The 21,438-nt window shown below is 47.8% G+C and overlaps 1 protein-coding gene across 1 annotated transcript in view; it reads right to left on the bottom strand.

Moving 5' to 3' along the window:
- The window catches only part of GATA4 (GATA binding protein 4), an 80,277-nt gene extending 59,115 nt beyond the window's left edge, over positions 1 to 21,162 (bottom strand). The window contains exon 1 of the mRNA XM_047854720.1: positions 21,089 to 21,162. The gene's annotated coding sequence lies outside the window, so the exon portion shown is untranslated. The remainder of the gene's footprint in view (positions 1 to 21,088) is intronic.
- Between the last annotated feature and the right edge of the window lie 276 nt (positions 21,163 to 21,438).

The raw sequence follows: 21,438 nt of genomic DNA, 5'->3' as shown, positions 1-21,438 counted from the left end.
CAGGGCTGCTGGCAGTTGGAGAATGGAGCACTCCCCTCAAAGGGGAATGTGTCCCCGGGCACATAGTAGGTGCCCAGGGTCACCACCAGTTCACAAAGTAACTCACTGAGGTCCAGGCTGGACACCAAGAGAGTAGCACAGTCTGGGTTACTGGAGAGCATTTATCTGCAATGCTCAGCCCCACCCTGGCCAACTACAAATCTGCCCAAATCTAGGCTGCCCCTAGGGAAACCCCGGAGTCCCTGGACTCCGGAATCTGCAGGAAGAAGGGATTTCCGGGCACGGAGCGCAGTCAGGATTTTGGAAGTTGAGTTAAACTGAAGAACCCGATTAGGCGCTGAGGCCGTGGCGATTGGCAAGGGAGGCCTCGGGACTCCCCGGAACAAAGAGCAAAGACAGACAAGGGTGCTGGGTGCACTGTCTCTGGAGCACGGAGGGCCCAGACCCACAACTCCTGAAAAGGTGGAGAGAGCCAGGCAGACACTAGGACCCAGAAAAAATGAAGGGGGCTATGGAGAGAGTCAGAAACAGGAGAAAGGAGAGAGAAGGGGGGGAGGTAGACAAGGGAAGGCAGGCCGAGAGGAGCACAGAAAAAAAGTAGGGGGAAGCAACTGAGAGTGAGAGGGGCCTTAGCAAGCCAGAGAGGGACGGACGGGATCACTCGTGCATTCCTCCCTTCCTCCTTTCCATATTCATTGAGCACCTACTCTGTGCCAGGAACTTTCCCGGCACTCGGATTCGGCATGGAACAAAATAGAGAAAACTCTGTTTCCAGGAGATTACATTCTAGAAGAGGAAGACAGACAATAAAAAAGTCAAATATATTGAGTATTAATGGTGGAGCGTTATGGGAAAAACAGCAGGGAATAGACTCGCAGAGAGAGCAGAGAGGAATTAAAGACGGAGACCAGAGAAAAGAGGGAGGGGAAGATGGGAGAGAAAAGCACAAATCTAGAGAAAGAAGATGAAATAGGAATCAAGAGACCTGGCGACAGAAATAGAGACAGCTCGAGAAAAAGCCAGCAAGAGAAATGAGAAGGAAAGCGCCAGGGCTCGATCGGAGGAGAGGGACCAGATAGGGACGAGGTCAATCCGGAGTCGAGGGCTTACCCCGCCCCCCACTCCCATCCCCCGCCCAGCTGCCAGGGAGGGCAGTGGTGGTGACGAGGACACCAGCGGCTGGAGCGCTGCCAGTTGTCAGACCCCGACGCACATAGCGGGGGACTTGTGAGGCCACCAGAGACGTGATGTTCCGATCGCCAGCTCGGGTGCGTTTCCGCACAGGCTGCCCCCTCCTCCGTCAGCCCCTGCACCCTTCCCCTGGCCACGGAGCCCGAGGTGACCCGGAGTTGGAGAAGACGCCCAGGCAGGCGCCGCGACCTGGCGCGGCAGAGCGAGAGACAGGAAAGTGTCAAGGAAGCGCGAAGCCCAAGTGCGAAAACAGCGGCAGGGGTGGGGGGCGGGGCGGGGGCGGCTGGGGGTACTGGCGGCTGGAGGCCTTGAGGTCCTTCACGCCTGTGAGGACCCACTCCAGACAGGCCTGGGCTTCCCTGTAAAGGACAGTAACGTGGCTTTACGTGCCACCAACCCACAGTTGTAGCAGGTGCCCATAGAGAGTGCTCTGTTCATTCTTGTAACACCCATCTGGGCTTGGAGGTACTCATTGTTTGGAAATAATTCGTTTCTTGCAACAGCAGGAGGAAAGCAGAGGCATGCAGCTTCCAATAACTACACCGATCTATTTCCCTCCAAGGGTATGTACTATACTCTGACCTGAGAGAGTATGAAGACTGGAAGATCCTTGGCATTCCTTGTCTTTTCAACCAGTTTCAACTCCCCCTCCCCCCATTCATTTGGTATCTGTGAGTTTGGTTGGAAGACACAGGTGCTCTAGATTTAAAGTTTGCTTTCTTCCACAGCCCCAGGGCCTCTTCAGCAGAAGCACTAATAAACAGCAAATTGCCACAGGGCAAGAAACTACAGGGAGACAGAGCAAGAAGCAAAGGTCTGAGTGAAATGGACTAATCAGCACCTAGAAGAAGGGGAGCTTTTCACTCTTGGAGGTGCAGAGCTAACCCCAGGAGTCTCTGCTAACCTCCCATCCTCCCTCGGCCATCTCCTACCACCTCACGTGAGGAGCTGGAGCCTTTCCCTGGTGAGGGGAACGAATCTCCCACCCAACCCCTTACAAAGTCTCTGGAGAAGTCCCACTCTGCTTGGAGGGTGTGGTGGGGATAAGGCAGAAGGCTGAGAGCAGATAGTATAAGACAGAGCCTCATCAATCAAAAGTGATCAATTTCTCAATCACCATGTGAGAAATGTCTTTAGTCCACTTCAAAAGCCCTAAATTTTCATCCCCTCTGTCTCCCCTCCCCCAACCCCTCCCTGCTTCAGTAGTTAGCACACACTCATTCCTCGCCATATTTATTCATTCATTTCTTTATTTTCTGCTCTCTTCCTCCCCCACCCCACACCTCCATATGCCACTATTGTTAGGGACTCTGACATCCTCACCCCAAACTTGTTGAACGTGGCTCCTGAGCAGATGTATTGTTCCCAGTATGCTTCAGGATAAGAACAGCTAAATTTAAGTTAGTTAGTCTTTAATCTGTAAAAGAGGATTGCTGGGACCTTCAAGCCCTACAGTTGTATACATGACTGATCCAAACTTGAAATCACACAAATGATCCTGAACTGGGGAATAGATACAGGGATATGTATCCACACAACAGAATACTACTCGGGAACAAAAGACAATGAGATGCAAACACGTGCAGCAACATGAGTGAATCTCGGGCACTGGGGCTGCACGAAAGAGGCCAGACTCAAAAGACTAAATGAATCCATTCATATGGCACAGTCACACCGGCAAAACCATAGGGACAGAAAACAGATCAGTGGTTGTTGTCAGGGGCAGGGGGGTGAGGAAGAGGTGGCTACAAAAGGGGAGAAGGGAATTTTGGGGAGTGCTGGAACTGTTCTATATTTTGATTGTGGGAGTAGTTACACCATTTGTGTGTTTGTCAAAACTCAAAGAACTGTACACTAAAAAGGATAAATTTACTGGAAGTAAACTTCATCTCAATAAATTAGTTTTCTCGAAAAGCAGGGGGGAAACAGTATGGCTGGGGTAGGATAAGATTCTTCAGCCCTTATTTTATCTCTCTCCCTGCCCTCCCCCCCACCCCATCCCTGTGCGTGCAGCTATCCCCAGTCCTTAGCGAGACGCCACATCCCTGGTACATGTTCACCTCCCACCTGAAACACTTCAGAAGAGTGATTTATATACAAAAGAAAGCCTTGCATCTCTTTCAAAAGGATCCAGTTTCCAAGGCTGGTCCTCCCTATTGCTCATCCTTCCTCCAGATCCACGGGAAATGCTATGGCAGTTCCAGTGCCTGGTTCCTACATGTCCCACACTTGCACCTAGTTTTCACAGTGGGCTGCAAGGAGGGTGACGCATGAGGATGGGTTATTCTGTTTTCTCATCCCAAGAGTCCTGGAGCCAGTCATCAGAAGCTCAGAAATTTCAAAGTCACTTCCCAGGCAACCTGCTGGCAGTGGAGGATGCAGAGACCCAGCTGACCAGAACCCGGTCTCCCCAGGCAGACTGGGTTTCCTCCAGCTAGTCCCACGAGGCAAGAGGAAGCCAAGGCCTGGCCTTGAAAAATTGAGTGTACCCCGGAGAGGAGGGCTGTATTTCTGAATGGACTAAAGGGAAAGCATTTGCTGGACCGCGGCCTTTCCTGCACATGATTGTAGTCAACCCTCACAACAGCTCTGCGGGTTAAGTTGTTTTGACTCTGACTCTCACATCAATTTTCATTACACTTAGCTGCAGTTTATGATGTGCACATGGATTGGCAACCATCGGGTGGATGGTAATGGGAAGAAAGAGTGCCCGGTGCCAGATAAAACCACACTTTGTACCTGTATTTACAGAAATCATAGTCTAGTGGACATCACAGGGGAACCCAAATGCCACTGATTACCTCGGCCATAGAACGCCTCTGCTACATTTCCTGCTCAATAAAAGTGTGTATATTGATTTCTATCCTTTCCCAGAGCTGTGGATAATATCCTTGTTTCCAACTACAGTCAAAGCACTGTGGTCAAGGAGGGAAAATGAATAATGTTAAGGTTAACAGACACCCATTGCCATGGGCTTTAATCTTATCCTTTTCACTTGAATTAAAAAACCAACAATACCATCATAACACCATAATATAGAAAAACAGAACAAAACCCCACAAGATATTTTGTTTCCTATTAGAACCAGAGCAAACAGTTTGGTTTTGTGGATTTCCCTGTTACTCTCATCCCCATCCTTGGAGAGCTTGCTAATTAATCAGTGGAAGAACCAAAAGGTGGGAAGACAAGGAAAGAAGTGAAAAGGGCGCAGGAATCACAACTAGGAGAGCATGATGGCAGGCAATGAAAAAAAAGGAAGGGAACCCTGGGAACCACCGAGCATCGACTTTACCCCCTGGGAAGCCTTAGGTAAATCAAGGACAGGGTTGTGGACCAGTCTCCCTCTTATGAAAGCAACACCATGATCTGATAGTTCTTTCAGCCTTGATGTCTTCTGAACTGGAATTATTTAAATTCTCTTACAAGTGTTGAAATTCATAGATCAAACATTTATTGAATACATACTATGTGCCAGGCACCCTGCAAACTTTGGAGAGATATAAGGAGGAACACAACGAAGTCTCTACACTCAAACTATTCAGATCAGTGAGAAAGAGTACAGCAAACAGGCAACGGGGAGAAAGTTCTGGAAATAGACGAATGCATGAAGAGAAACCATGTAAACTCCTTGCGGGGGGCGGGGGGCGGGGGGGCGGGGAAGGGTAGGTGGGAGGAGGAAGTAAATGGATTCAAGGAACTATATTATTTGTATGTGTAGGTGTCTCCCACTCCCCATACTTTTGCCTCATTAACTATTCTCTTTGCGGACCTAGGGATGCGGTGGCCTCGCTTGGGAGCAGGGATTGTGAGGACCCTGCATAGTTCCTGCACTGACAGGCAGACGAAACTCAGAACATGCACGACTTCCCCCATTTCATACATTGGAAGCCACACATGCATACGGGTCATGGCTCCTGCAGAGTTCCATTGTGGCCGGAGGCGCCTGGGCTGGGAGTCCGGGTCAGGCGATGTGGGCTCTAGTTTCTACCATCACCCGGTCGTGTGACCTCCCGCATGTCCAGCCTCCCACACCCCCCACCTGGTTCTCAGTTTCCTCATCTGTGAAATGGACAGGTTGTGCTACATCATTTCTAAGCTCCCTTACAGCTCTTTAAAAACAAATGAACACATCCTAAAAAGACAACTAGGATTAAGGGGTGGACTAACGTCAAATATTTGTTGATTGATAGACAAATGCTTCCCGCGACCACGCGGGTCTGTTTGGGGCTTGCACGAAATCGCCCGGCCTCTCGGTGAACACCGGCCCATCCCGGGTCTGGCTCTTCCGGGGGGGCCGCCGGCTCCCGGCCCCCACCCCCCCGCGCCCGCCCCCCGCGCGGGTGCCCTTGCGCCTCCGCCCGCGCAGCCCGCGCCGAGCCCGCGTGATGGATGGCCGCGGAGCCGGCGGCCTGTCAGGGCTTATTGATGAGGTGCGCGCTGACGGCCGCCGCGTAACCCGAGGCGGCAGGAGGCGAGCGCGGCGCGGCCGGCGGCCGCAGACTCGGCGGCGCTCGGGGTCAGCCCCCGGCCGGCCGCGCCCGCCCCTCCGGCGCGCCCCGGCCCGGCTCCGCAGAGGGGGCGGCGGGTGCGGAAGCGTCTCCGGGGCCTGGCGCCCGAAGCGCGGGGCCCGCTTCCTCCCCGCGGCCGCCGCGCTTCCCGCCCCCCGCACCCCTGCCCTCGGGGCCGCGGCCGCACACCTCCCCTGGGGGCCCCTCCTCTCTCTCCCGCTCGGCCGCTGCCGGGACCTCCGCTCCTACCCGGGCGAGGCCGGCGCGGGCGTCCGGGGCCGCGGTGTCCGCCGGCGCTGCTCGGGGAGAGGAGCGCCTTTCCCGAGCGAAGGGGCCGCGCCCTGCGAGGCGGGACTCGGCCGCCGCCGCCAATCTCACGTGCAGCACAGTTTAGAAGGAGTTTCACGGCAGCCACGCGGGGCGTGAGAAAAGCCGGGACACCGGCGACTATTCCATTCGTGCTCTTCAGAAACGTATACAGTTATCGATAAGTAGATAAAGTACACCTACGGGTAAAGTTGGTGATGCCCCACGTGGCATTTCCCCCATTTTTGTACGCTTACTTTCTGATTGAGCAAGCATTCGTTTCCAACAGCAAAGGCATTTTACTTGCTCCTTTGGGATACACTGGAGCTGAGTTCATTCTCGCGCCGCCCTCCTAATTCCTCCCAGTTCCTCCTTCTCCCACCTTGCTTTGCCTCTTTTTCTTCCCACTGCCCTTTCGGAACGAGAAGAAGGCCTGCCCGGCCGATGTGGGAGCGCCTGACGGGCTGCAGAACACGGGCAGGGTGCCTTAGCTCCTCTGCCTTTCTAGCGAAAGCCCCCAAGGCCACCTTCTCTGTTGGTGACACTAACGTGAGAACCGTGAACGTAACCTGCAAAGCGCTTTACTTCATAAGGATGAAAGGAGTAAGGCAATACCGGAGACAACTTAACTCCTAGCGCTGAGGGGTACACGCTGTTGTTTTCCCCACTTGGAGCACGGGCTAGCCCTGACAGGTAAAGGGCCCTACTTCTGCGTTCGATGAGACTTAAGAACCAAAAAAAAAAAAAAGGCAGTCTTTTCTCGGGGGCTCAGTAGAGAGAGTGGATGTTGGCGTGGCTCAAGACACTTATTGGAGAATGCAACTTAAGCCAGGAGGGGCAGGATCTGGGCAGCCAATGGTGGACGCTCGTTGATCTGGGAGTCAGAAGTCTTGGGTTCTAATCCCGGACACTTCCACCCAGCGAGTGGCAGGATCCCAGCCAGGCAAATCACTTAACTTGTCTAAGCTTTAATTTCCTGTCTATCAGATGAAGAGAATGGACACCTTCTTACGTCAACGTTTGTAATTTGGGGGGGGGGTCCCCAAGTGGATAGCACCAAATCGTGCCATTCTGTGCCCCCCAAAGATCTGATACCAAGAGGTTCATTCCTGGTCCTGCACAGTGGAAGGGCGGGAATGCCAGGCCTCTAAGTCTGAACCTAATCTTAGCCGAAGATAATGAGTGTGTTCAGCGAGGAACCCAAAATATGAGGCCCGACTGAGTGTGTATGATAAAAGACTTGGACTGCAGATGAAAACTTCAATCCATTTACTAGACAAACATTTATTGAGGAACAGCTAACACTGGGCACTTACTATATGCCAGGCATGCTGCCAAGTATGTTGCATGGATAGATTAGCTCATTTAGCCACACAATCACTGTTTCCATTTTACAGATGAAGAAACTGAGGCACAAAGCTATTAAGTAACTCACCCAGCTTGATAGGTGACAGCCGAGATTTATAGGCAAGTAGTTTGCTTTCACAATCCAAACACTACCGCTATGAACAAGGCATTGGTACCAGGAGGGATATAAAAGGGGGAAAGCAAGGGCTTACTTCTTATGTATCTTCCTTTAATTTTTTAAAAATATATTTTAACCCCCCATTCCCAGAATCAATCCCTTTTCTCCCTCTGGTTTCACAGCCTTTTAACACGTTGTATTTCAGTGTAATATCTCCACGTGCCTGCCTGTCTCTGCATCCCTCTCTCCCAAACTTCACTCTTCTTGAGGGCAGAAAGCCTATATTTGGTGCCTTTGTATTTTCCATAGTTTCTAGCATGTAGTTGATGTTTTAAGAAGTTTGTTGAATTAAATTAAGAAAATTGGAGTTTCAACTTGTCCTTATATAGTGTAAAATCCCTGTCCTTTATGACTGAGGATGTACTATCAGGGATGTGGCTGAAACACATGTGCCGTGGTCCCTTCCACTGAGTGCGAACAGAAAAACGCACATACAGGAGATGCCATGTGATGCCTCACTAGTGTCTTAGCTCTAGTGCACCTGTTGGTGGCACAATTAAGGCTCCATGTATGTACCTTTGGCTCAGTTATTGGTCACAGGACAGCCTCTCTCTGACTGATATCGATGTAGTGTGCTGGAGTTGCAAGGCATCACAGAGATTCTGGTCCAAGGACCCTGAAAGGTCTACATACTTACTCAGAGTCACACAGCTATTTCATGGCAAAGCTGGCAGCAGGGGATCTGGGGCCCTGGTCATACCCTGTTCTTCTACTTCAACATGCTGCTATAGGAACTGCTATCTCCCCTCTATAAATCTGAACCCCAAGGCCAAGCTTTCCTCACCCTGATACAATCACCAGGGTGAGAAGATTAGTGATAAGGCAGCACTGAGCTCTGGGGTAGTCTGGGAACCTGGTTAGCACTGCTCAGCCTGCCCTTTGTGGGAAGGTGGAAACAGTCACCCTGGCTCAGCCCCAGTGGGGGGCCAGTGGGGGTATGAGGATGTGACACAGGGTCTCAAGGAATCATAGACATTCAAAACTCTAGTCACTCCATGCCCCTCTTAAACCAAGGACAAACCAAGCCAAAAGGGGCACTCGCTATATATTATATTCCTAGACTGAATATCTTCTGCATATCCTGTGGACTCATAAATATTCCAGCCTTCCAAATAAAGAAAATAAGACAGCAAAGTTGGAGGGCACATAATGGGCAGAGTTCTGGACTTTATCGTTGTTCCGATTCTCATCATTTCATAGGGTGATCCCGTGTTCCAGTTTATGCCTGCTGTCCTGGGTAATTATTAGCAGCGCACACAATCAGTTTCACACAAATTAAATGGTCACTCTTTGTCACTCGAACTCTCTGAGCCTTGGTTCCCCATCTACAAAATAAAGGGTTTTGAGCATATATCTTTCAAGTTTTCTTTTCAATGTTTTGAAAATGCTTCAATTTTATGAATGTGGGGCTGCAAGAGAAGCTTCACGGCTTCTTTTGTCTGGGCAGCTGAGAGCAAAGTCACTAATGGATTGGTGATTGCTCTGTTATTGACATTGAACTTTGGGCTTCAGGTTCACCATTGACAAACTGGGATTGATTAAAAATAATAAAATAAGCCAGCCCTTCTGAATAATATGTGGGAATTAATTAGCACTCACCTCCCAAATAAGCAGATCATGTTAATATTACTCATTAGAACTGTATTACAAATATTACAACTGCTGTTGCACCCTATCAGTTCTCCTTTCTCTTCTCCACCAGTTTGTTTGTATTTAATACCTAGCTAAATGGAAGAGACAGGATTTGTTTTATGTGGTTCTCAATTGGGGCCATTAATTCACCGTCTCTTTTTATCCTCCCCCCCCCCCCATCCCATAATGTTTCCCAACACCATTCTCATGATAAAGAAATGGTGTTGGGGAGAAGGTTGTGGCAAGGCCACCTCCTCAGTGTGGTCCTTGTTGTGGCTACCCCAACAGTCAGGCAGTCTCCTCTTTCCTCCTATTTCCACATAAACATTCCCTTTATACCGGCTGACTCTGAAATTCAAGTGTGTGTGTGTGTGTGTGTGTGTACACGTTATTTTGTCACTTTGTTAAACTTAAAAAAAAATCCCTGATGTCTGGAATAGTATTTAGGAATTTTCCAGATCCCCCACAATGCCCTGCACATAGTAGGTGCTCAATACACATTCAAAAGAATGAATTAGTGACTGAACGAATAAATCTAGAAACTGAATCTGGAGTTCTGTATAAGAAATTTCCTATTTTTGAAATGCAATAATTTGTGCAAATTTCTTTCTCTTTTCACACTTCAGGAAACCTCAGTCACAGCCACATTGTAAAAGTATGGCTTTGTAAACCACTTTATTTTCACTGTTTTGATCTCATATGTGTGGGGGCTCTTAAAGTGCTATTTGCTTCACTTTATAGCTTGCACCTTGGAGAGGCTGGTTGATAAATGAGAGATGAATAATTCCTTATTGCTACTTATCTGCTAAATCTATAAACTAGTGTCAGCATTTACTCAGTTGGGTTTAAAGCTATGTCTGGTATACTTATTAACTTGCTTAAAATAAGCCATAAAAATGGGCTTGGTAGGCAGTTTTTTAAACTAATTTTTAAAAATCACATTGGTCATTTTCCACTAACTCACGAGATGACCTTTGGCAAATCACTTAACCTCCTTGGGCCTCACCTGCAGAAGGAAGATGGTGGGGGGGGGGGTGCTAGATCAGCTCTAAGAGCTTTGCTGGTCTTAGAGCCCTTGATTCCATGATTTTCAAAGGAGGAAATTAAGGGACCCTGATAATACCTATTAGAGCAATTAAAAATCGGTTCGTATAGACTATCTCATGAATCCTTGGCATATCCCTGGTGGGTGGGGAAGGCAGCACTTGGTAGTTAGAGCAGGGCATTCTGAGTCGTATTCTGTTACTTATTAGTGGTGTGACCTTTGGCAATGCAACACTTCTGAGTCTCAGTTTCCTCATCTATAAAACGGGCACAATACTCCAGTAATACACTGATTACTCCAAAGAGCAATAAAATGTGAAGATCAAATGTGACATACATGTGAAAGCACTTTGATAAATGTTATTCATTGGCCCCAATTTAGAGATGAGAGGACCATTTGAGGTACCGTTTGGTTAATCAGTTTGTAGCAGAGCCAAGGGAAGGATTGTTTGACCTCTCTTGTTCTATTTGGATTACATATGGAAATTTATTTAAAAATTATATAAATAGATTATATAATCTTTATACAAAGATTATATAAAGATTGAGTGTTCAAAAGAAACCTGTGCCTGATGAGAAATTTCTGGGAATGCTAAATGACATATTGATAAGAAAATCAGTTAATATCTTACTGGCCCACAAACCTAGGAACTCCCAGCTAATAGAAAATAAAGCATTTTCTGAAGCCTTTGAAAATATGCACCCTTTCCAGCTCTGGTTCTCCTTGCGTCTCAGACCCCTTGCTTTGGGGTTCACCCTGGCCATGTGAAAAGTACTTACGGTCTGCCCAAGGCTTTGGGTTTAATTCCCTAGAGAGATGTGTGCAGAGAAAGCAGTTGTTGCTGAGAATTGTTGTTGTAAAGAAGTCAGCAAAAGTGTCTGGAACACAGCCCTGTGAGAATTATTCTTCAAGACAGCACTCCCACCATGTCTGTACAGTGCCAGGGGGCTAGCAAATGTGGCATGACGATAAATATGTTGCTTGACTGGGTCCTGCTTACCTTGTAGTGGAGAAGGTCAGAGATGAACAGTCAACAAAACTAATTCTACAAAAACTAAAATTCTGTGGTTCTATCAAAATTCTATTCATATTTCCTACTGCCAAACAGTCAACCAACCAACCAACCAACCAAATAGACAAAGGCTGACCTCAAAGTTAAAAAAAAAAAAGTGTAGAGCACAGAGAAAGAGAATAAGAGTGGTATTGTAAGTCTATACTTCCTAGGTACTCAGACTACAAGTTTTTATTTGCTAAATGTTTATTTGCTAATTAACAGTGATGAAACTGATCTTTAGTTTGATGTTACTTTTACCTTCTCATGACCAAATGAGTTACACATTAAGTTAAAAATTTCAGTGCAAAGGTTTTTGAAGCTTCCTTAAGTTTTAACGTTTTTTTTTTTAAAGATTTTATCTTGGGGTGCCTGGGTGGCTCAGTCGGTTAAGCAGCCGACTTTGGCTCAGGTCATGATTTCGCGGTGTGTGAGTTCGAGCCCCGTGTCGGGCTCTGTGCTGACAGCTCAGAGCCTGGAGCCTGTTTCAGATTCTGTGTCTCCCTCTCTCTGACCCTCCCCCGTTCATGCTCTGTCTCTCTCTGTCTCAAAAATAAATAAACATTAAAAAAAATTTTTTTAAAGATTTTATCTTTAAGTAATCTTTGTATCCAATGTGGGGCTCGAACTTACAACTTGGAGTTCAAGCATCACATGCTCCAGCCACAGAGCCAGCCAGGCTCCTGAAGCCTCCATAATTTTATGGTGGGATTTTGTTTCTTTTTGTTACCATTCTCTCCCTCACCCCATCTCACACCTGCTTATAAAGGGGGAGGAAGCAACCTTCATCTTTATAAACTGCTACTTATTTATGTACAAATTAAAATGATTTCAGTTTCAATAATGGCACCTGACATTCATTAATACTTGTCTTGTAATTCATTTGATCTTCAGTCCCATTCTTAGTGATTAATTTTCTTGCTTTCACAAAGGTCTTTTCTTTTGAACACCCTCTCCAGCTTTTGGGCCACCACTAAATGTCTGTCTTCCCTCCCCTGTCCAAGCTCTCCTCCTCTTCTCCCTAGTCTGAATAATCAGCTTTTATTTGCAGCTGGACCAGCACCTGGCCTTACATTCCAGCACATCCTTCTGTCAGCAAAGGGAGTTTTGAGAAGAGGAAAAGTTACAAGAACTTAGACTTGTTTTCAATTTCAGAAACACTCAAGGTTACAAGTGAAATTCTGAGACAACTGTGAAAACATTTCGAAAGGGACATGAGGGGACCTCTTTGTGGAAAACTCACTCCCACCAATTGTAAATGTATTTAGCCAGGAATCAAGAGTCCAGGGCTATTCTTGGAGTTTTAGGAAGTCTAAAGCTGAATTCTCTAAAATGGATAAGCTTTTATCAGAAGCACAATAGTCATGAAATCTGAGGAAGAAACAGATCTTGGATCTGGTCAATCTTCCCCACCCCTCTCAAAACATCTCATTTTCTAATTTCAAAGAGACAGGAACTCCTTGTAGTTCATTTGGAAAATACAGGAAAGTATATCAAGAAAAAGAAAATCTGTCCTAATCACACCGCCCAGAAAGAATCCCTGAGAACATTAGTGTTCTCCCTTCCCCAAACTCTCTCCACCAGTTTCACACTGAATAGAGTGATTTTGCAATCTACTTTTTATTTTTTAAAAATATGAGACATTTCTAGGTCATTAAATATTTCAAGGAAACAATATGATGGCTACATACATTGCACTGTTTATGTACATAAATTCTTACTGTTCAGAGTTCATGTTATTTTCTACTTTTCACTGTTATAAATAGAAGTTTGATGTGTCCTTGTCAAATTGACATAAATTTTGGTAAGGAAAGCACCTTGTAAACCTCTGACTATTTCCTTGGGGTAAATTTCTATTACTGGAAAAAGTGAGTCAAAGAATATGAACACTAGTAGGGTTTTGCATCCATACTGCAATGTTGCTTTCTAGAATTTTTGCATCCAAAATTCCTACTACCACCAGCAGCACTCAATTTTGGGTAAGATAACTCAAAAATAGATCTGACAAAGTGTCAGGTAAATTTCCATCCCTTGTTAGGCAAATTTAATTTCTGGAGCCACAGGTAAGAAACAAAACAAAATGCCAAATGAAACCAAGGGGAACATTGATGCCAAACTGAATGAATCACACTTTGGAGATTATTTCAGGGACTGGTGAGAGGTCCTGTCTGTCCTCTAAAGTTTGTAACCACTTCAAAATATAAGAAACTGAAGCACAAAAATGTTAAGAAAGTTTCCCAAAATAACATAGCCAGTAAGTAGTACAGATGGGATTCAAATCATATTATTATCACATCGGAGTCCAAACTCTTACCACTGACCAAATTTGAATGTAGTATCTCGGCAAATCTAAAGTCTCCAGAATGTTCTTTGTCATGAGTTCACTGCCCAGAAGTCGCCTTTTGTAGCTTTTAAGGTTTTAACCAGTAAATGAGAATAATCTCAGATTATCTATGAAGGGAAAATTTATCTGTGAAGAAGGTGACACTCATCTATTAAGAAGCACATTCATACATCTTATTTCTAGGATATGCCAGAAATAGAAGAGAAATAACTTGCCTGAGGTCACCCAGTTTGTGGGGAGTTGCATTGGGACTAGAATCCAAGCTCTTGTGATTCTTTGGCTACTGCCTATAGTGTTTCTTCTGCCAGCAAATACCCTCTGTGGGCAAATAAGGATTGACTAAGACCCATAGAGCCTTAAAGTTTCACGGGGGTTCTTGTCCAGCACCCGGGATCTCCCTTTCCAAGAGAAGTCTGAAGGGGAAGTGACACAGCTGGGTTGGTGGGGGTATTGTGGGTCACAGCAGCATAAGGGACTTAGCACCCTGAGCTTAGGTATGGGCAAGCAGAGGTGGTCTTCTCCCAGGGAAAGACCTGCCAGTCCTATGAGCCACATTCAAGTGGAAAGCTTAGGCAGGAGCGATTGTCACTGCACCAGTAGAGGGTAGAGACTGTTGCTGGCCTTCTGGGGAGGGGATTCCTGCACTGAATGGAAGGCTGAACCAGATAACCTCTGGGGCCCTTCTAGCTCCCGACGTCTCTGATTTGTATGTGTTGGAGTAAAGAAGTGAGCAGTCACGGGACTGGAATAGTTGATTTAGGGTCCCACCCCGGTCACCAGTGAAGTTCTCATCTTGGGCAAATAATTTAACCTGTCAGTACAAGGCACAATGCCTGGTGCAGAGAAAAGCTTTGTAAATGTTTGCTGAATGAATGACCGAAAGAAAGGTGGATGGATTTAAGCCTCCCAAGTCCCAAGGAATATTGGTGATTATTGGATTCTTACAGTGCCCTTTGACTGGTGTAGAGTTTGAATGAGATAATGTAAAAATATTCTGAACTTCTTAAAAGGAAATGTGATCTGCCAAACCCAAAGGGATTCTAGTTCGTCCTTACACTGACAATGGGTAGAGTTATAATTTACCAGCATCAGCAAGCATATTATTCAGTGGTCAGTTTTGAGTCCACACAAAATTCTCTATTTCATTAATCCCTCCTGTCGCCGATGGGTTAGCTCAAAGCCTCCCAGAACCGGGTGGGGCAGCCAGACCGCATCCCTCCCTCCACCCCCGCCCCGGATAAATGCTGAGGTCTAATGGATTGTTCATGCTGCTGTCCAGATTAGATAGCAAGCCCCTCCGTTATCATGGCTGGAGCAAACCCGGGCGGCCACTCTGGTGAGAGCTTTCTAAGGCAGCCCCGAGAAGCCTGGGGAATCTAGAAGGCAAGGGAGAGCAGAGAGCTGCTAACAAATCCTGGGGCCCCAAGGCTGTTTCCACATAGCGCCTCTTCTCAGAACTTGCTCTGGACCCTAAATCCTTCACTCCCTCCCCCTATAGCATTTAAGTAACTACTGAAGTGGTCGGTAGTTACTATTTGCTGCATTCTGGGGAGCATTTCTAAGACAGTAACTCATAGATTCTTCTTGTCAACTTCTGAGAAGCTGGAAACACTTTGACGATAACACCCTCCCTCCCCTTAATACCAGAGAGATGCTTTTGCACAGCGACTGCTGCCTGAGGCCAGGAAGGCTGTACCTTTCCTGATTTTTGTTGTTCTTGCATCGTTGCAGAGGAAACATAGCTGACTTTCTGACCTCCCTTCCTAATTCTCCATGGTCAAGTTTTTACCTGTTAATGATCCTGTTTGTTAAGGAAAAGTTTCTTTAGAGTTTTCTTTAAGTTCCTTAAATAAACCTTAAGGATTTTTTCCCCTACAAGTGATTTTTTTTTGTCTCCAGTCATTATCTAAAAGCAAAAAAGGATCTACTATTTATCAACACTATTATAAAAAAGTAAGAATTTCATGTATGCTCTAACAACAAATTCTACATAAAACAATGATAAATGCTCAAAATCATTATTTATCTACGAGGAGAGACTAATTGTTCTATCATTATTATGATAGAAGTACTGTGATATAACAGAAAGCAAATAAAGTCTTAGCTGGTGAACAAGGAAAAGTTATCTATTTATACCATATCAATTTCCTGTTAAATCTTGCAGTTAGTGAAAAGCCATAATAAATGGTGTGGCAGGACAAATCATCTGGCTCAGTAGGAAATGTTTCTACAACATTAAAAACAACAACAACAACAACAAAAAACCCTGCATCATGTTTTGTAGTGAATCAATCTTGGTAGACTTCCACTTAGCCACTGGAAAATGATTTTATAGTATGCTATTTATTTAGAGGTGGAAAATCAAGAAATTTCGTAAGGACAAACGGCACAGCTACTGTGTAGATTAATATCCAGACATCAAAATAATTCGCCAACAGAAGGCTTCTGATTCACCCAAGGAAACATCTTTATCCAGTAAGTTCTGCACGCAAGTGGTACACCCAAATTAATAAAAACGAATTTATCACGAGGGGGAAGGGTCTATGGTTGGGATGAGAAAAGATCAAGCCAGACACAGGGAAATTTTAAATGTGGGACGTGTGTCTGGAAGCATCCTGCGGTCACTATGATCAGCCTGGTCTGCAGCCGCCAAGGACCGGGCAAATAGAAAGGCACGCAGTTTAAAAAGAAGAGCACGTTTTATAGATAAAGAACAAAGTAAGGGGGAAAGATTTTGATTAAGCAAGAAAAGGAAACTCAGGAATTGAATTAGAGGGAGGGGAACGAGAATCAGAGAGGGAGGTGGGGGTGGGTGGGGATGAACGAAGGAAAGGAGAAAACAGGGAAAGCTAAGACAATACTAAACGAATAAAGAAAATCCCTAAGACCGGTGGGTAGGGTGGATGAGGGAGAAACGACACACCACGGCATCTAAGAAAAAGCAGCAGCCATTCCAAACTCCGCCCTGCCAAACACCGACCCGGTAAAAGCCGCGCCCGGCGCCTGGACACCGGCCCCCTGGGGAGGGCATCTGTGCGCAGGATTGCCACTACTGACCCTGGGTTTAGCGAAACGTGATTTGGGAAGGGTCTGCCAGGAGTCTTTTCTAGGCTCAGAAGGAGGGGCGCTGAGGAACTGTCGAGTTTGCGGCCAGAAATGATAAAAAGGCAGTGCCCTTCCCCAGAACTTCAGCTTGCCCAGGCCTGGGAATCCGGTGGCCTCTCCGCAAGTCCCAGGTCCCGAAGCTTCGAGAAATCTCTGCTTCCGGCCTCCGCGCCGGCAGGAACTGTGCATGAAATATTAAGGCTCTTTGAACGCGGCTGAGGGAGACTCTGAACTCTGCGTCCGTAGCCACTAAGCCCGCGAGCCAGATCCGGGTGCCATCCAAGTCCCTTAGGAACCCTCCAAACCCGGCCAAGGAAAGGATTGAACCAGTGACTTGCGGACTGGAGTCGGGTTCGCTGCGCCCTCGACTAGGGTGGGAAGGAGGTGTCTATCTGCAGGGGGATGTTGAAATGCGGAACAGCCTAACTGGGGGTGGGTGTGTGCGTGTAAAAATACACGTTTTGATGAAACTCCTACTGTAATTCTTGGCCTGTTTCGGGACCTTACGTGGGCGTTAGAGACTGGAACGACAGCGGAAGGATGCGGCTTCGCTCCCCTCGTCGCTGCCCAGACCTTGATGGCAGCGGCGTTGGGGCGAGCGGGTCCAGGGTCGCGCCAGCCCCTGCCCTTGGAACGGCGCGCGCAGGCGGATCTCCTAGGCTCCCGGGTCCATCTGTGCGTTGAGCATTCCCGGGGTCTGAGCTCCCCAAGCTCAGATCTGGGAGAGGGCGATCCGGGACGCGTTCTGAGCAGCACCAGGCCCCGGCACGAGGTCACACGACTGACCGCGACCTGGACTCTGCTGTCTGCGGCCTGGGCTTTCTCGCCCATAACCCCCGCTCGGGAGGCTGGGGGCCGCCGGAGCGACACCCGTGTGAGGTGATCTGGCCTATGTGGCGCCCATTATAATGGTTGAATGCGTCCAAACCAACCTAACCTCAGCCTCGCCAGGAATAGAAATGATAAGAGGAGGTTCCGCTGCAAAGTGGCCAGGAACTCAAGCGGTCTAGTTGTTTCTTTGCAAAGATTCGCTGGTCTAGAAGGTGTGGTCGCGCGCTCGGGGTTTCCTCCGGGCCTCCTGTTGCTGCAGGCAGGAGCCCTCTCCACCACCACCGCTTCGTTTTCCCACCTGGCCACTCGGACTGTGCACGAGCGGCTCCCCCAGAGGGACCAGGGACTCGGGACGTTAACCCAGCCTACGGGAGAGCAGCGTCCCTTCGGGTTTCCATTGCCCGGGTTTCCGCGAGGGCTGCGTGCTTCTCACGGGGCTTGTTCCCGGGAAGATCGCTCCTGATGAGGAGTTGTTTGGCAAAGGGTTCGAGCCCCTTTGCGGTGCACCCAGGCGATGTAACTTTGGGCAGAGTAACTGCTCCCAATCTTTCTTCCCGTCATGTAAGGTGTGGGAGAAACAACACCTCGATGTGAAGTGAATTTGTAAACTTTTAAGCTCCACCCAAAAGGGATTAATATTGATCACTAATTAATACGGTCTTCTTCCTCCCCCCCCCCCACACACACTTTAGGGGCATTTCTCTGCCTCTTTGAGGGGTCCCTGAAGCTTTATTGAGTGTTCCCATTATTTGGGAATCTCCATCGCCCCTTCCTCCCTTAAATTAAAAAAAAATTACTTTTCGTTTCCTTCACCAAACTCTCCACGGGGTTAGGACTGTTCGCCCCAGACTCGTCCCACTAAGGCCTCCCCGGGGACACTTTTAAGGTCGTCGCTATTCTCGCTGGGCCGCGCCGCGGGGACCCCACCCAGTCCGCCTGGCCGGCTCCTTTTCCCCGGCTGCGCGCCCGCGCTGAGACCCAGGGTTCCGGCCCCGCGCGCTCGTCACTGGCGCCCAGATTTGGAACTCAGCCGTCCTCGGTTCTTTTCATTTTTCCGGCAACCTTAAGCCTGCTCCCTTTTCTCTCCTGTCCCTTCCTACCCTCCGCCAGAGCCTGACGCCACTTGGTTTATTGACCTTAGATCTGCTCCGCGGCTTTATCAGGCCCCGCGGAGCGTCCCGCGGGGCACGTTCCCCCCCCCTCGCCCCCCAGTGGCGCGGTGGGAGCCCTTTTTAAACTTCTCTAAAAACCTCTCATTTGGGCCCCATCCCGACTCAGCTCCCAGAACCTACAGAAACATCGCCCCAATTCCCGTGATCGTGGAGAGAACCGGGGCAGGGCCTTCAGGGCCACGAATATTTGCCTGTGTCGCCCCTTTATCTAGATAAGGTAGGTGAAAGTGCCCGCCTCCCCCCTCGCAATTATTCGGATAATTGTCTCGAATCTCCACTTGGTGCTGTGTTTAGACAGTTGGAGATTGATCGTTTGAATTTATTCAGTGTCTGTGCTGCCCCAACCCTCAACGCCGTCTTCTCTACTGTCCCCAGCCTTAACACATCTCTGGACTTACACATGCAAACTGTAACTTTACGTCCTATAAATCACTTGGCAAATATAACTAGGCATTAGAAAGTCATTTGAAATGGATATTTTATTGGGCTTGAGAAATAGAGCAGGGATAAAGAGCAACTTATTCCCATTTCCTCAATACCAACCTCACAAAACTGTCTAAACGTCCCACCCTGCCCCTTGAACTCGTCAATGAAAAATCACTTTCACAAATTCTTCAGAAGAAAGAGGAAATGTCTACATCACTAAAAATGAACTCCAATGTGTTCTGTAAAAAAAAAAAAAACAAAAACAAAAAACAAAAAACAACTTCATAAATTGGGACTTTCAAATATCTTTTTACTCTAGGTCCATTTATCCAAAGAAGACTAACAGAGACAAAACACTTAATCACTACTACTAATAAAAGAGCCAAGCCAGTTTTGTGATGATAGGTTGTGGGATTCTAGCAGACTTTCACAGTCATGCTTCCCCTCATTTCAGATATTGGCACTTCCTTAATCCTGCCCAGCTAAAAGCCTTCCAGTTTCCCTCCATCTTGGTGAATCCGCAGGAGAGTGAGTGTGTGGGGACTCAGGGGAAATGAGGAGGGCCAAGGCAAGCTGGAGCTGGGCAGGGGGAAAATAAAGTTTGAGACAGCTTTTGAATTTATCCTGGTGGAAGCCAGCAAGGCTTTGGGAGAGGGAAGCATACACGAAGGAATAATTTTCCATTCTCTGTTTTGCAGAACTGGTATTTGTAATAAGTGCACAGACACCAAGAGACTGCACTAAATCCTACCCGATTCCAAGAAAGGGCTCACCCAGTCCTCCCTAAGGCTGCAAGGTTAAAATATGCCCTTGTCTGTTTTCAACCTTTGGGCAAGGGGAGGAACTCAGACAAACCGGCTGCCTTCAAACTCTCCCAGAGCCTTAGCTGTTAAGTAACGCTTCACTCTGGACTCAGGATCTTCTCACTTTCCACCTGTGTTTTCTCAGAGCTGCCCCCCTTTCTTCACCTGTGTCTCTCCTTTTGGACTCGGCTCTTTTCTCAGCTACAAATAAGATTCAAAGCTCATTTGCCCAATCTCAGGATTTATAGAAAGGGAAGGTCATTTTATCTTGTATGCAAAAGCATATGCAACCAAGCTCTTCAAAGCACGCAGTGGGCTTGGGGAAGAAAACCACAATCATTGCAGTGCACCTGCAAAACCCACCTCCACTCCTCCTTCCCATCACATGTCTGGCTCCAGAATAAATGAAAAATTAAACCCTACACCTAGCCTGGCTGACCCTTGGCCTGTAAATAGGCAAAGAAAAGTATCAGATCCCGAGGGCCCTGAGGCCTATTCGCTAATTCACTAATGAAGCCATAGGAAACACGGCTGAGACTTTCTGGCCTGAGAGCCTACCGGGCTGGTCTGACAGGGGTCAGGAAGGGTTTTCTCAAGGGGTTCTCAAGACTGAGCATCAACAGCGTGGGCCCAGGGGAAAGGCATGGATCTGACTGTGTTGGACCGAGCAAAGACAAGCGGGCCCAGGGGCACCTGGTCAGATCCGTTTGCATTTTTGTGTGGTATGTATTTATTTACTTTTTACTGAGAGACTGACCATCCCCACCAATTTCTGATTGTTGGAGTAGGAGGCTGAACCCGGAAATAGAGACACTACACGCTACCAAGTTGGGAGAAAGGGAAACAGAGAGAAAATGTAGCACGGGGAAGAAGTGGGAAAGGAAGCCTTGTATCTGCGGTTTGGTCTGCCAAGAATCTCATCCTTTCTTCCTGTCCTCAAAGGTCTGAGAGCCTCTTGCCCATCCTCACTGGCAGGTCTTCTCCCTGCCCCTATCCCCGCACCTCCCCTCTGCCCAAACCTGAGAGTCAGAGCTCACTCGGCCTTCTCTTCCTTCCGCCCTGCTCCTCCTGGCCTTCCTGGCCTCCCAGCTCCCTGCCTCTCTCTCCTCCCGGGCGGAGGGTCCCCAGGAAGGCCAGGAAAGGACTCACCCTCGGTGGGAGCGGTGTCCCTGCAGCTCCTTGAGGCTGGTGTGAGGCAGTCTCTCAGGAACGGTCGGTCTCCGTCCCTCCCTCAGTCTCAGGGATTCCAGGCTGTTCTCAGCGGGGTGGGAGGGAGGCGTTGTGAGCCGAGTCTCCCAGCTCCCTCAGAGCTCCCAGCTTTCCCCTCAGAATTAGATAACAGGAAAAATAGATAAGAGAAGTGGTTCATTAATTCAGCAAGCCTTTTTTTTTTTTTTTTTCGGTATGTGTACAAGTGGAAGGAAACCCTGTTAGGGAATGAAGCCCTAGTTGGACGTTTTTTTAATAAGTCAGTGTTCACAAGGTTCCAGAGATGCTTC

Source organism: Prionailurus viverrinus, chromosome B1 (assembly GCF_022837055.1).
Source record: "Prionailurus viverrinus isolate Anna chromosome B1, UM_Priviv_1.0, whole genome shotgun sequence".
Taxonomy (NCBI): Eukaryota; Metazoa; Chordata; class Mammalia; order Carnivora; family Felidae; genus Prionailurus; species Prionailurus viverrinus.
The sequence above is the reverse complement of the archived record's forward strand: the minus strand, read 5'-3'. Positions and strand labels throughout refer to the sequence as shown.